This window comes from Hemicordylus capensis, chromosome 6, assembly GCF_027244095.1.
Source record: "Hemicordylus capensis ecotype Gifberg chromosome 6, rHemCap1.1.pri, whole genome shotgun sequence".
Taxonomy (NCBI): domain Eukaryota; kingdom Metazoa; phylum Chordata; class Lepidosauria; order Squamata; family Cordylidae; genus Hemicordylus; species Hemicordylus capensis.
In genome coordinates this window covers 127812973-127827741 of record NC_069662.1, presented here as the reverse complement: position 1 = coordinate 127827741, position 14769 = coordinate 127812973, and positions in this window count along the sequence as shown.

Below are 14769 nucleotides of genomic sequence, written 5' to 3'. Positions count from 1 at the left end.
CTGTTTAATCAGGCTTTTAATTGATAGTTTTAAAGTTTAAAGTTTTAGAATTTTTATCTATATTTTTAATTGTTTTAAATGTGTTAATGTTTTAATTGTTGGGTTTTAGATTGTGAACCGCTAGAGAGTTGCATATGGGGCAGTACAGAGACGCACTAAATAATAAATATAGATAGATAGATAGATAGATAGATAGATAGATAGATAGATAGATAGGACAAATTGCTGGACATTGCCATGGCCAGACACATCTATTTTGACATCCACACTTATTTTTCAGAGATTAATTATATATTTCAGGAACAAAACGTACGCTTTACATTTTATAGTTGTTCATTTCAATAGCATACTTTTAAAAAAATCTCACCTTGGAAAGAACTGAGAGTTATTTCCTAAAAATCCTAATATAGACTTGCAGGAGATATCTGGCTGCAAGCATAACTATTTGCACAAATGTTATATGGCCAGATTTACATCACTCATTTCATGGTAGTTAAATCTTTGGGGGCTAAGGCACTTTTACTGGTTGTGCACAATTGCACATCCAAGACACAGATTAGTCAGGTAATACAACTTGTCTTGCAATCTCTCCCACATATAGACCATTATCATTCAGCTTGACACATCTAATTTGTTATATTTTTATAGATGTTTCAGTGTCATTCATGTGGTGAACTTCATCAAAAAAGGGAATAAAACTATGTGATCATGTTAATTATAATTAGGACTGCTCCAATGGAAGGATCCATCTAAAACAAATGGAGAAGGAGCCAGCCTTTGCTGATGTCTGCACTTCCTATTGATGCTGCTCCAATCCATCAATGGAGACTAGCTCATTTCCTTGCACTTATGGAACTAGCCATCCCATGAACAGGGTTTCCACTGGTCTTTTAGAGATATTCTAGGAGGTCTTCAGGGGCTTGGCCCTTTTTGTTCATCCCTCTGTGTTTGCTGCGAAAAGCAGTTAATTAGATTAGAGCAGGCCTGCTCAACTTAGGCCACCCAGCTATTTTTGGACTACAACTCCCACAATCCCCAGCAAATGTGGCCAACAGCCAGGAATCTTGGGAGTTGTAGGTCAACATCTGCAGGAGGGCCAAAGTTGAGCAGCCCTGGATAAGAGGCACAAATGGAACTGGACATGGGAAGAACTCTGAGATGGATGATTGAGGGAAACTACATTCCCACCCCCTCAGGGCATTGAGGTATAAGGGAAAGGACTACAAGCCAACCAGCCACTTAGAACTTGGCTGAATTATTTCAGCATGGTGGTAACCTCTGTTCCCTCTAACAGGGAATCCCAGATGTTATTTATAACTCCCAGCACCTGCAGCCAGAGCATTTGGGGATGCTGGGAGTTGTGGTCAATGTCCGAGATTCCCAGTTACAGGAAACAGTGGTGGTTACTCAATGCAGTGAGTATAATGTCTAGCATGCCTTGCCGTGTGGAATATGCACAAGAAGTGGACACATTCTTGACAGCCACTGGTGATGGCATGAAGACTCTCCACATGCTTGAAGATAATCCACACAGTAAACCAAGCTATATTGTACTCCTCTAGCAGAAGGAGATGGAGCTATTTCTGTCAGTCTCCATATTGATAGCATAACATAAAGAGCAGCCCTAAGCTGGAAGCAATAAAGTAGGACTGACAACTTTCTTGCTTAGTTAAGTTCGCTAAATGCTAAATATTATAATTGAATAAGAGGATAATATTATGATTATTCTCAAACTGTTTGTTCCACAAGTCTTTTCTTCATCTTATTCTATTTTGTATTTCTCCATTTATGAAAAATATAATACATTTCTATTGAACACTATGGCTGCATCCATACTAAGAGCTGTACGCATGGGGAATGCTTCAGTGTATATAGGGACAGGTGATCTTTGACAATATTCTTTTCCCTGTGCAGCCACCTATGCCTCCTGAAAATATGTCCCTAAGGTTTGCAGGAATTTTTATTTTATTTTCTAGTATTTTTTATCAAGAAACTTTGAATTGGAAAGCATCCAAGACAACCATATTGTCTGGAGTCCCTGATTAATCTAGCATAGGAACATAGGAAGTTGCCATATACTGAGTCAGACCATTGGTCCTTCAAGCTCAGTATTGTCTACACAGACTGGCAGCAGCTTCTCCAAGGTTGCAGGCAGGAATCTTTCTCAGCCCTATCTTGGAAATGCCACGGAAAGAACTTGGAACCTAGATGCTCTTCCCAGAGTGGCTCCATCCCCTAAGGGGAATATCTTACAGTGCTCACACATCAAGTCTCCCATTCATATGCAACCAGGGCAGACCCTGCTTAGCTAAGGGGACAAGTCATGCTTGCTACCACAAGACCAGCTCTTCTCCCTAGACAGCTCTCTCCGCTAGACTAGCTCTCCTCCCTGCAAGACCAGCAAGGTAGGCATCATACATATAAATATGCAGCTAACGGTGATGTCTTTTTCCGCTAGGATATTAGGTAGAAGAGGAAGACTCAGGACTGGCCTTCTCATAAAGTGAAAAGGCTGGTTCAAGCAACAGAATTTGGATATAAAGCAATGAATTCTCATTTGTTTTAGTTCATTCTTTTTTGTTTAGTCCCATTTTTACCAATTGGACTTTCTGCTTCATCTATCAAATATTTTAGGCCATTTTTAGGAAAGATTCTAAGATTTGTAACAGCAAAGAATCTTCTGAAAGATGCCACTAGGGCTGCTGCTCATGTGGTGGGCAGTCCTGATGATGACATTACACATCAAGGCAGTTGTGCAATTACTTAAACCAATGAAAGTAGCACTGTGCAACTGTGCAGAGGCTGTTTTGAGTTGTTGTGCAACACCATCCAGGCAACTTGCCACATATTATGCAGCAGCTCTGGCTGGTACCTAACACTGGTTTTCCACTGCACAAAATGTCGGCTCATATTTTGAGGCTTCTTTGGAGGAAAAGCAAAGTACACATGATTGCTTTTATGGCCTCTTGAACCCATTTGTTTTACTCCTCATGAGGACCTCTCACTGATTTATAGAAAAACAACTGAAGATTCTGGGCACCACGCAGAACAAAATGATTCCATGATGGTGTCCTAAAGCCATGATGGCATAGAAGAGCATGAGTTTGGGGCTTTCAGGACTGCAGTTAAGCCTTCTTTATTCACCAAGGGCTTGCTTGGTGCCAGTCATTCTGGCAAAAGCTGAAGCCTTGCAATTGCTAAATGTATTAGTAAATTTTATTCACATGTATTATCTTTCTCGATTGATTATTTTCAATCCATGCCAATCCTGTTTGTGATTTATATAACTGTTCTATAGTGATGAATTTGTTCCAATGAACCCCTTTCTCTCAAGGCCACCCAATAAGAGAAGAAAGCAAAATTCATTTTAATGAAGTGACCTTTAAAAAATTAATCCACAAAGAAATTTGATTTAACTCCTTTTCTTTTATTATGTTATGAATATATTCTTGGGATTATGAGATCAATTGATAATGCTCCAGATCTACCAAACATCTGACTAGAAAGCAAGCATGGTATGTCCACAAAGTGACTGAAAAGAAGAACCTTATATTTACTCTTCCTAATGCATGCAGTTACTTGGCTCCTCTAATGTCATAAATAAGCATGATACCACCAGCATAAATGGGAAAATAAATCTCTCTAAAAGCTTGGTGTCACTCACTGCACCAAGGTAATAGCTCTTAGAAATGGGCACAGAATCACATTACCAGTTTAAAATATTCTGAACAGAAGAGTGGAGCATGACCGTTTTGACCAAAACATTCAAAATTAATTTACTTTAACAGATTGTTCTTCTTCCTTCTAAGAGGCAGGACAAAGTCAGATTAAAATTAATGGGTGGGTACAGACGACCCACTGCAAGTAATTGGGAGGAAAGCAGCATTTCCTGGTGAGTGTGCACTCCCGCCACTCAGCAGTACATTTGATGCTTTCCATATTGTGTGAACCCAGAAATGTAGAGCGAAGAATGTTGTGTCTCCTCTGCCACACAGCATTTATTTGCCTGACATCTGTAACCAGTTGAAGTTGGGTAGAGAATGTCAAGTGGCAGAGGAGACACAACATTCTTCACCTAACACTTCTGGGTTAGCATGAAATGGAAAGCAAGAGAAGTATCAGTGCAGTGAGCAGCAGAGTTTGTGCTTGCCAGGAACTATTGCTTCCCTCCTACTTATTTCCAGCAGGTCGTCTGAACCCACCCAGTTTGAAATAACCCAACTTGACAAGAGTAATTAATGCTAATATGAGATTTGGTTAGTTTGCTTGAATAAACTAATTGTATTCGGGCAAGAGAGGAAAGATAGATTTATTCAAAACTGGTCACTTTTTATTAGCCTACTTTCCAGTAGGCATATGAGATCACCTGACATTGTGTGTGTGCGTCCAGGTGTGTCCCGCTATCAACTTCACAACGCCTGGACCATATGTACTAAATCGGGTACAGTTGTAGGGACACATGGGGACACCTCAACAGCATAGTCTGATGATGTCATCCAACCCGATCCAAGATGGCGGATGCATGAACTTTTGAGGCACAAGTGGGCTAAATTTGCTACAGGTGTAGCGATACATCGGGATGCCCAATGGGTGTGGTGTATGATGATGTCATCCACTCCAGTTCAAGATGGAGTCCACTTGAACATCTGAGGCACAAGTGGGCTAATTTGTCGACTATTTAACCAATTTAAACCAAATTAGGTACAGTTGCAGTGAGTGACACATAGGGAAACCTCAATGGCATAATTTGTGATGATGTCATCCACTCCACTCCAAGATGGTGGACACATAATCTTTTGAGGTGCAAGTGGGCTAACTTGTGAACTGCCTAACTGATTTGAACTATATTTGCTGCAGCTGTAGGGACAAATAGGGATGCCCAAATGGCATGGTGTGTGATGATCCCATTCTTTCCAATTCAAGATGACTTTCCAATTCAAGATGACAGGTGCAAGTGGGCTAATTTGTGGAGTGCCTAAACTATGGAGTAATGGCAGGAGAGAGGGCACGCCCTCAAATCCTGCCTGTGGCTTCCAGCAGCATCTGGTGGGCCACTGTGAGAAACAGGATGTTGGACTGGATGGGCCTTGGGCCTGATCCAGCAGGGCTGTTCTTATGTTCTTATTTGAACCAAATTGGGTACAGTTGCAGTGAGTGACACACATGGACACCTCAGTGGCATAGCTTGTGATGATATCATCCATGCAGATTCAAAATGGCAGACACAAACTTTTAGGTGCAAGTGGGCTAACTTGTGAACAACTTAATCAGTTTGAACCAAATTTGCTGCAGCTGTTGGGACACATAGGGACACCTCGATGGTGAAGATTGTGACAATGTCATCCACCTGAATTCAAGATGGTGGATGCATAAATTTTGGAGGCGCAAGTGCACTAGCTTGTGGACAGTCTAGCCAATTTGAACAGTCTAAACATTTGTTACAGCTGAATGGACACATAGTGATGCCCCAATGGTGTAGTTTGTGATGATGTCACCCACCCCGATCCAAGATGGTGGACACATGAACATATGAGGCACAAGTGCACTAACTTGAGGACTGTCTAAACAATTTGAATCAAATTTGGAACAGCTGTAGTGAATGACACACAGGGACAACTTAATGGTAAAGTTTGTACTGACGATGTCCACCCTGATCCAAGATGGCGGACACATGAACATTTGAGTTGCAAGAGATCTAACTTGTAGACCTCGATTTGCACCAAATTTAGTCCAGATGTAGAGACAGTGAAAGGAAAGTAGGCTGATTAGTTCTTACTAGAACAACTTGCTCATTACTGGAATGTTAAAATTAATGCACAACCACTCATGTTATTTAAGACAAGTCTGTTGCAATGTAAAACTATTGTCTCAGTATAAAATAATGTATGCCATGGTCCTCCTCTGTCTTTCTCTCCTTGCCTTCTTGATTTAACATAAAACTAAAGAAGTAATTTAAACTAGCTTAACCTGTGCAGAGCATCTGTGTGCTAGTACTTGATTGCTCCCCTCACCCCCGCCATCTCTCCACCTTCACCTGAGCTGCACTCCTGCTCCTCCTGTTCCATCCTGTTGCTTCCATCCCCCTCACCCTTCTTGGTCACTTCACCATCCCTTTACTTCTTCCCCCTCACTCCTCTTGGTCGTGGCTGCAGCATTGCTGGTGCCTGTTGGTCAAGCTGCAGCCCCCTATCCCCAGAGACCTCCCCACCCTCACCCAAGCCCCATTCCTGCTCCTCCCCACAGGAGCAGCAGCAGTGGTTGACCGGGCCCTTCTTTGCTGCCACCACCTCCATGGCTGCTTGTTCCCCTCAGGCTACTGACAGGTCCAGGCCTCTCCCTAGTCTGCCTGCCTCCCTCCACCAATGGCCTTGGTAGTCCCAAACAGCAGCAGTGGTTGACTGGGCCCTTCCTTGCTGCCAATAGGTGCTGCCATGGCCGCTTGTTCCCCTCAGGCCGCTGACAGGCTCGGGCCCATCCCTCGCCCTTCCTTCTTTCTCGCTTCCCTCCCTTTTTCTCTCTCTCTTTCTCTCTCCTCCACTTGCTCTTCCCCATCTTTCTTTTCCTCCTCCCTCCCTCCCTTTCTCTTTTTTCCTCCCTTCCTAAGTTAATAGATCTTGTTCATCTTGTTTCCTCATCTAATTCACACACAACAGCCACCTCTTTCTCCTGAAGGGGCTCTTTCATCCCTCATGACCCTTCTGTTCACAGACCCCTGCCCTCTCTCTCTCTCTCTCTCTCTCTCTCTCTCTCTCTCTCTCTCTCTCTCTCTTCATTCCTCTCCTCTACAATCAAGAACATCTTCCGACCAGTAACATTTGCATTCCAACTGTCCTTAACCATCAGAGGCTCCTCCTCCCTATCTGCATTGGGAATCCCTACTGCCCAATCACCATGGTGCTACTGCTCTCACAGTCTCCTCCTCCCTCTCTGCATATGGAATCTCCACTGCCCAATCACCATGGTGCTTCTGCTTGCGAACTCTCACGAGAGCTGCCACACACAGGATTAGCCATGGGTATGCCTTAGAGAATTTATATAGCTTGTTCCCCCCTCCCTCTGTTTTACAATTTCTTTTTTTCTTTTGATTCTACTTTTTAATTGCTTTGCTTAAATTTAGATAATTGTAACGTTTTTTTAATTAGGTATTCACAATATTTCTGTATTTGTATTTATAAATAAAAAGGGATCTTTTAAAAATGGCTTGGGGTGGGGGTGGGGGCGGAGAGTCTGATATAACCAGATTTCCCATTGAGATTCTGCTAAACATTCTGGAATCAGTTTCACAGTCTGGAATTGCCATTTGGAATTCCAAAACAGAGTTTATCTGGTCACCGGGCCTTGCAATGCATGTGTGGAATACTCATGCACCTGCATAGATCAGTTTCATCATTAGTTCATGTTAGTTCAAGAGACTTATTTTGCCAGGCACTTCTAGAACCCAATGGATCTGAAGCTGGATTCCAGTTAGTCTCCTCTCTGGTTGTTTGTGGAACCTACCAGGGCAGACCAGAGCAAGGCTGCACAACTTTGGCCCTCCTGCAGATATGGGCCTACAACTCCCATAATCCCTCACTATTGACTACTGTGGCTGGGGATTATGGGAGTTGTAATCCAAAAACAGCTGGGAAGCCAAAGTTGAGCAGGCCTGGACCACAGCATTCTGCCACCAAATCTGTTTTGGTGCAAATCTGCCCATAAAAGAATTGCACTGGTCTTTTAAAGCAGGGGTTCCCAACCTATGCTACTCCAGATGTTACTGAATTGCAACTCCCATCATCCCCAGCTATGATTTTGTGGCTGGGGATGATGGGAGTTGTAGTTCAGCAACATCTAGAATTTCTCAGGTTGGTAACCCCTATTCTAAAGGATATATCAGCAGGGTAGATGTTTATAGTCTGTCTTGTCAGGCACAAATCTTTTATTCTTTCTTTATAGGGAAGACTATCTAGATACGCAGGTGAAAGAACTGATATTTGGGAACATGCTTAGAGTGATATATTCTGACTGCATTATGTTGCCTCCAGTGATGCAAAACTGGATTTAACGGCTTATGTGAACTGGATTTGCAACTACTTTACATTGCAAGGAGGCAGTCGGTATGTATGAATGAGCCTTAGGAAAAAAATCTCTATCTTTTTAATTACTCTAAGGAGAGTTTGGGGGTTGTTGGGGTTTCTTTTGCCAGAGTAAGGAAATATCTCTGTCAAAAACACGTATTGTATTATGTATTATTTGACTTTTATTCTCACTGTAACTGATTATTGCTATAATAGGGCATGGGGATTATTACTGTCTCATGCAAGGTTTTCCTTCTATCATGTACATTGGTAGATCATACTCCTTTCTCTGCATGCTTGACTTCCCTATATTAAAGTGATTTATAGCTCAGAAGTGCATTTTCTTTGCACATTGTTCACCTGGGACATCTTTTCTAATTCAGATCTCTTTCAATCTATATGCCTCTAAATTTCAATCAGATGTAAAAATATTTTGCAACAGGGGCAAATTATATTAAAAGTTGGCACAAGATTGTACCCCAAGAAGACTGTTTTGGGGTCAGGTTGATGCTTGGTGGGCTTTGCTCATACTCAGGGCTTAAATGGAATGCCATAGCTGAAGTTTGAGGTTTTTCTAGATTCAATTAACTATTGGCAAATTTTAGATCCTACTGAAGTGATAAACCTTGTCTGGGTGTTATCATTTCAAACTCTATATGGGCACTCAGTTCCCTTCATGTAGAAAGCTACCATAGTTGCCAGGAAGTTGTCAGGAAGCTGTTGTTTCAGTCTTCTCCCTGACAAGCTAAATGCTTTTCTAAATGCAAGGGCCAACAAGCACTTTGCAGATGCAGCCAAAAGAAGCATGCATGGAGCAACTGCATGCCTGCTTCAGCGGCATGGGCACATGCATGCAGGGAAGTGGTTTCTGGCCATTTTCCTGTTCCCCCAGAAGTGCTATCCCAGAGGGTTACATAGCCCTCAGGGATATATTTGTGAGTTGCACAGAGTGATCAGTGAAGGGGAAATCAGAAAAAATCCCTTCATGCATAAACACCTGTGCTCCTGAGACAGGAATGCAGCCACTGCTGCATGCATGTTGCTTTGGCTGCATGTGTGCAGTAAAGTAACAACATCCATCATGAGATATACCTATTCCACAATCTCTTTCCTACCCCACAACCTCAGCCAATACTGACAGAAACATTAAACTGACACCTCAACAGCCTTTAATTCTTGATACTTTAGGGCTGAATGAAAATAAGCTAGGGCTCAGCACAAGTAGCCCCCCGCCCCCCACCCCGAAAACAAAAACAAAAAAGATTTGTATAGGAAGTAAGACCCAAGTTAGAGTAGGGACTCCTGTCTTTCCTGCTATTTTTTCACCATGCACAACTACGTGCTCAAATAACACATGCACTCCAGGGATATACTGCAGCATTCTGTTGCAGGTTCATATGAGTAATAATAATAGTAATAATAATAAATGATATCCAGACTTATGCAGCATGGGTGCTATGAAAGCTGCACTGGTGCTATGGAAGAGAGGTGATTTTTGTTAATCTCCCTGTTCTCCTGAAGGCTGTGTCCCTCAGGGACATATTTTCAGGAAGCACAATGAGCTTCAGAGAAAAGGGGAGATCAAGGAGAATTACTTCTTCCCCATAACACTAGTACAGCATTGAGCACCAGTGCTGCATTTGTCTGGAATAACAACAACAACAATGACAATGATGATACAGCAGCAACAGTAACCAGCCTTGTTCTTTATATACGATGCTAAGAAATAAATTAATAGCTCTGTGCAGATGACCTAGCATGCAGAGGTGCACCTAGGTAATTTGGAGCCTGGACCTACAGGCCTTTGGAGGCCCCCATCCCCTACAAATGAAGCATAATTATGCTCTTCTGGGCAACCAACCCACCAGGGACAGACTAAAGAGGATTTGGGGGCCCTCAGGGACTGTGGAGGCCCTGGACTTCATCCCTGAATTCCAGGGGTGAGAGTGCCTCTGATAGCATGTACAATGAATGCATGAATTCTAATCAATGTGATTTTGCTTGCTGCCCCACCCCTTGACTTACCTCTATTTACCTCACTTTTTGAATGCAGCTTATATAAGATAATTTGGAGTCATGTACAGTGGGGCAAAGGGAGAGAAAGTGTCACCCCTGCTGCACCATGCACACACTTGTTATGACAGGGCTGAAGAGGGCAGAGGCCTCCCCATGATTGTAGGTGCTCCCATTATTGTGAGACTGGATCAATCTGGTCTCACAGTCACGGGAATGCCCGCCATCATGGAGAAGGTTCTGTCCTCTTCAGATGGGCCCCATCAGAACTATGAGCAGTGGGGCACACGCATGAGTAACGTGGTGAACGTGGGACTTCCTCTCACTTCACCCCACTGTACACAACTACAGCATGGTGAAGTTATAATGTCTGAAGAGGGCTAAGTACAAACTGTTCATGGTATGTGACTGGTGCCTTGAAGAAATATAGGGTACAGTTTGTGTGGTGACAGGCACATATAACTTGCACATGTGCAGGTTCTGTTTGGGAGCTCAGGTGCACATGTACTGTAGAAGATGTAGCTTGCAAGTTAGTACAATTTTTTTCTAATACCTGCTAAATTTAGCTAATTATTCAAAAGTGATATAATCAATCTGCTCATGCATGTATTTTATGTCTCTTGCTTTATGGCTATGATGAATGATTAATTTATGCCTACGATGAATAATTTAGGGTTTATGACAATAGGGAATGATTAATTTTTCAATTACATATTTTCATATGGGATTATGAATGTATTAATATAAATCAATATTCAAGTTTTGTATTTATTGATATTTTTTAGATAGTCCCAGTTCTGTACAGATCTTCAGATTCAATTCATGCACTTAAGGATGTATCTATTTAATTAAGGTAGAAATAATTAAAGTATAATATGTGCCTAGCGAGCAAGAGGTTGTTGTTTTGAATCCCCGCTGGTATGTTCCCCAGAATATAGGAAATACCTACATTGGGCAGCAGCGATACAGGAACATGCTGATCGGCATCATCTCACACTGCGTGGGATGAGGCAATGGTAAACATATTCTGTATAGGTATGTGCACAAAACCGGTTTGCCCAGTTTCATTCAAATTCAAACTGGGTTCAAACTGGGGTAGGGATGTTCACTTTTGGTTTTGCTCAACCCCCCCCCCTTTGGTTCAGTTCAAATTTGAACCAAACTCAAACTGGTGTGAACCCATTTGAACTGATTTGAACCAATTTGAGCCTCCCAAATTGGGTTGGGTGGTAGACACCCATGGGTGCCAACTACCACCAAAACCACAAAGAAATCAGACACTCCTACGATATTTAATGAATTTTTTAAAATTATTGCCCATTATCCCCTATGTGGAGTACATAGGGGCAGAAAAAAACTGGGGTGGGTAGTGGGCACCCAGGGGTGCCCACCACTCACTGAATACTAAAGCAATCAGACACTCCTGTAATTATTAATGATTTTCTGATTTTTTTTTCCCGTTTTTTGTATTCCTCCCATAGGGAATAATGGGGATTTGAGGATGCCACATTCCCCACCTTTGGGGAGTGACAGAGCACCCCAAAGTGGGTCTGGGAGCACATCAGGGCCAGCCTCCACCCCATCAAGGCACCCTCAAATTAATAGGATTTATTTTTGATTAATCAGGAATTTTTAAAAGAATTAATTTTTGGCTCCATAAGAAACCATTGCTTGAGCCTTTCCATTCAGAAAGCATTGGTGAGTCTTTCATTGAGAAGAACACACTGTACTATGACCTTAATTAATGTTACCCAAACTCAGAGGAATACAAGTCAGTAGGTGAAAGGTCAATCAATGTTTTCCCATGGAGGCAAAAAATAATCTTTAAAAAAGCATAAATAAATAATAATTCCTATCAACTTGGGGGTGCCTGGGGGGAGTTGAGGCCAGCCCTGCCATGCCCCAGACCCACAATGCAGTGCCCTGGCACCGCCCAATGGGGGGGGGGATAGAAATGCCTCAAACCCCCATTATTCTCTATGGGAGGAATGAAAAAATGAAAAATACTTCAACAAATCACCAATATTCACAGGTCTTTGTTTGCATTGGGGTTTGGTGGGTGGTAGGCACCCCTGGGTGCCTACCACCCGCCCCACTTTTGTGCCCCTAGCATGCCACACACACACACACACACACACACACATAGTGACACAACTAAGAAGCCAGCCAACTGGGAACCAAGAAACAACCGCAGGAAGAACTGCAAAGCCAAGTGTACCAAACCAAACACAACAACAGCACAGACTAGCTACACAACAACAGCCACAAACCAACAAGACCTAACTAGATGGCACAAGGCAGTAAAACCAACCCGGTACACAAACTGCAAAATTTTTTAAGGCAAGGCAAAAAACACACACACTGCTGCTAAAGGAGAACTTAAAGTAACACGCACCTGGTTTTCCATCTCTTCTCTTTATGTGTGCAATGCATACCTTTTGCCTGTGGGGAAAGAAACACCTCAGACTGTGTTTGGTTCACCACATCTTTGCTCTAGGTCACACAGGGCCCCAGGCACGTGTGGTGGCACCAGCGCAGCGGCATGCGTGTGTGTTTGCATTTGGTGTGTGTGTGTGTGTGTGTGTGTGCGCGCGCGCTGCTAGCTAGAAGAGAGGAAAGAGAGGGGGCAGGGGAGGGGGAGGGGCTCAGAAAAACTTAAAGGGAGAGGAAGGCCCAGCTCAGAGCGTGTTGGAGGTGACACACACACACTACGTACGTGATTTGGTGGAAGACCACTTCCTCATCATGGTGCCGGACCAGTGCGTGTCAGCAGACCAAATGAGAGGGAAGAGAAGGGGGCTCAGGAAAAATTAAAAGGATGGGAAAGCCCGGCTCAGAGCAGTCAGTGGAAGCCACACATAACAAGGTGTGGTGGGAGACCACATACTCAGCATGGCTGGTGCATGCATGTCTGGTGGTGTGTTTGTGTGTGTGCACGTGCGTGTCAGCAGAACCAAACTGGAGAGGGAAGAGAGGAGGGGGGCCAGCATTGGTATACAAATTTGTTAAATAAATAGATAAATAGAGTACACAATAGTATATAATATATACAAATCCAGCTATACAGCAGCTATACAGTAATATTTACAACTATTGTGTTTCCCCGAAAATAAGACAGTGTCTTATATTAATTTTAGCCCCCAAAAATGCACTAGGGCAATTAGCGGTACATCAGAAATTACTGCTAGGTCTTACTTTCGGGGAAACAGGGTATCTACCCTGACCAGACTGAAACCACTAAAGGTCAGTCACACACACACAATAGAAGAAGCCTCCATGCATGCACACACTCACACACACATGCACACAGAAACAACTTCTAACTACACAAGTACATATTTACGCACACTGAAATATTTACAGACATAGTTTTGGGCACAGTCTCACCAGTGCCCTGCCCTCCCCTCTAGCAGAAGAACCCATTTAAAAATTGAGATATTTATATAAATAGAGAATCAATCTTTTCAAAGATTCATCATTTGAACAATCAATCAACATTTTTATAAATTCATCTTTTCAACAATCAAATCAAGCTGTTTTGCAATTATCTTTTTAAAAATCAAGCTACTTGGTTAAAAATTCATCTTTTGAACAAGCAAGCTGTTTTGAGATTATATTTTTAAAAATCAAGGTTTTTTGGGATTCATCTTTTTATAAATCAAGCTTTTTATAAATTATATAGTTAAAAATCAAGTTGTTCTGGAATTTTCATATTTACAACACATGTAGACCACTGCCGGTGCCTAGTAATAGAATATGTGTGTGTGCCCACAGCCCCCCTAATTCTGTGGTCAGGTGGAACCAGGGGCTTGTGTTCAGCATTGGGTTATGCCAGTAGGCAGGGTGTATCAGTTGCCAAGTCACAGCACTATTTTATTTTATTTATTTATTTATTTATTTATCTACCAAATTTATATCCCGCCTAAACTTATATCTCTGTGTGGCGTGCCCAGTAGTAGTGGGCATGCTGCGAATTGGTTGGCACAGCTGTCACGTCAGCAGAAGGTGGAAGTGGGGAGGGGAGGGATGAGCAGAAGCTGCTGCCAGGCAGGTGACCAACACCATGGGTAAACCATGGGCCAATCACTCACCCAGCTCAACCTCCAGCTCAGGGTAGCCCAGCAGGGGGAGGTTGACTTTGAGGAAGACCAACTGCTCGACCACACCAGGGTCCAACCAGGACCGAGCAGGTGTTACCATGTCGCCAGCACATGAAAACACCTACTTGCTCTGGATGCTGGTTGGTGAGTAGGAGGGGAGGCGCACAGCAACAACCGCCAGGTCCGGCGAGACTTAGCGGTGGCTTGCCCAGAACTGCGCTAGGTCCATCTCAGGGTCTTCCTCCACAGGCTCCTCCAAGTACTGGGCAACACATTGTTCAGCGCTGGTGGGCCTGGTAGGTCGAGCCTCCTGCAAACCGGGCAAGGCACCAAGGCACACCCGCTTAAACCACTGGGCTGATTTAGTGGGAGGAGGTGCCTGCTGCATTGGCGCCGCTGCCTGAGACGCTACGCCACTGGACTGGGAAGAGGAAGGGGAAAGGGTAGCTGCTGCTGCTGGGCTGCCAACACTGCCACAGCTGCTGAGTGCGGGTCGCTCGGGGGGAGATGCCCCGCACGACCCTCCTGGTCTCTCTGAGTCCTAGTGACCTCTTCCTCCCTAACTCTCTGGACCAGAAGGTCCTTCCATGGATTGAGTC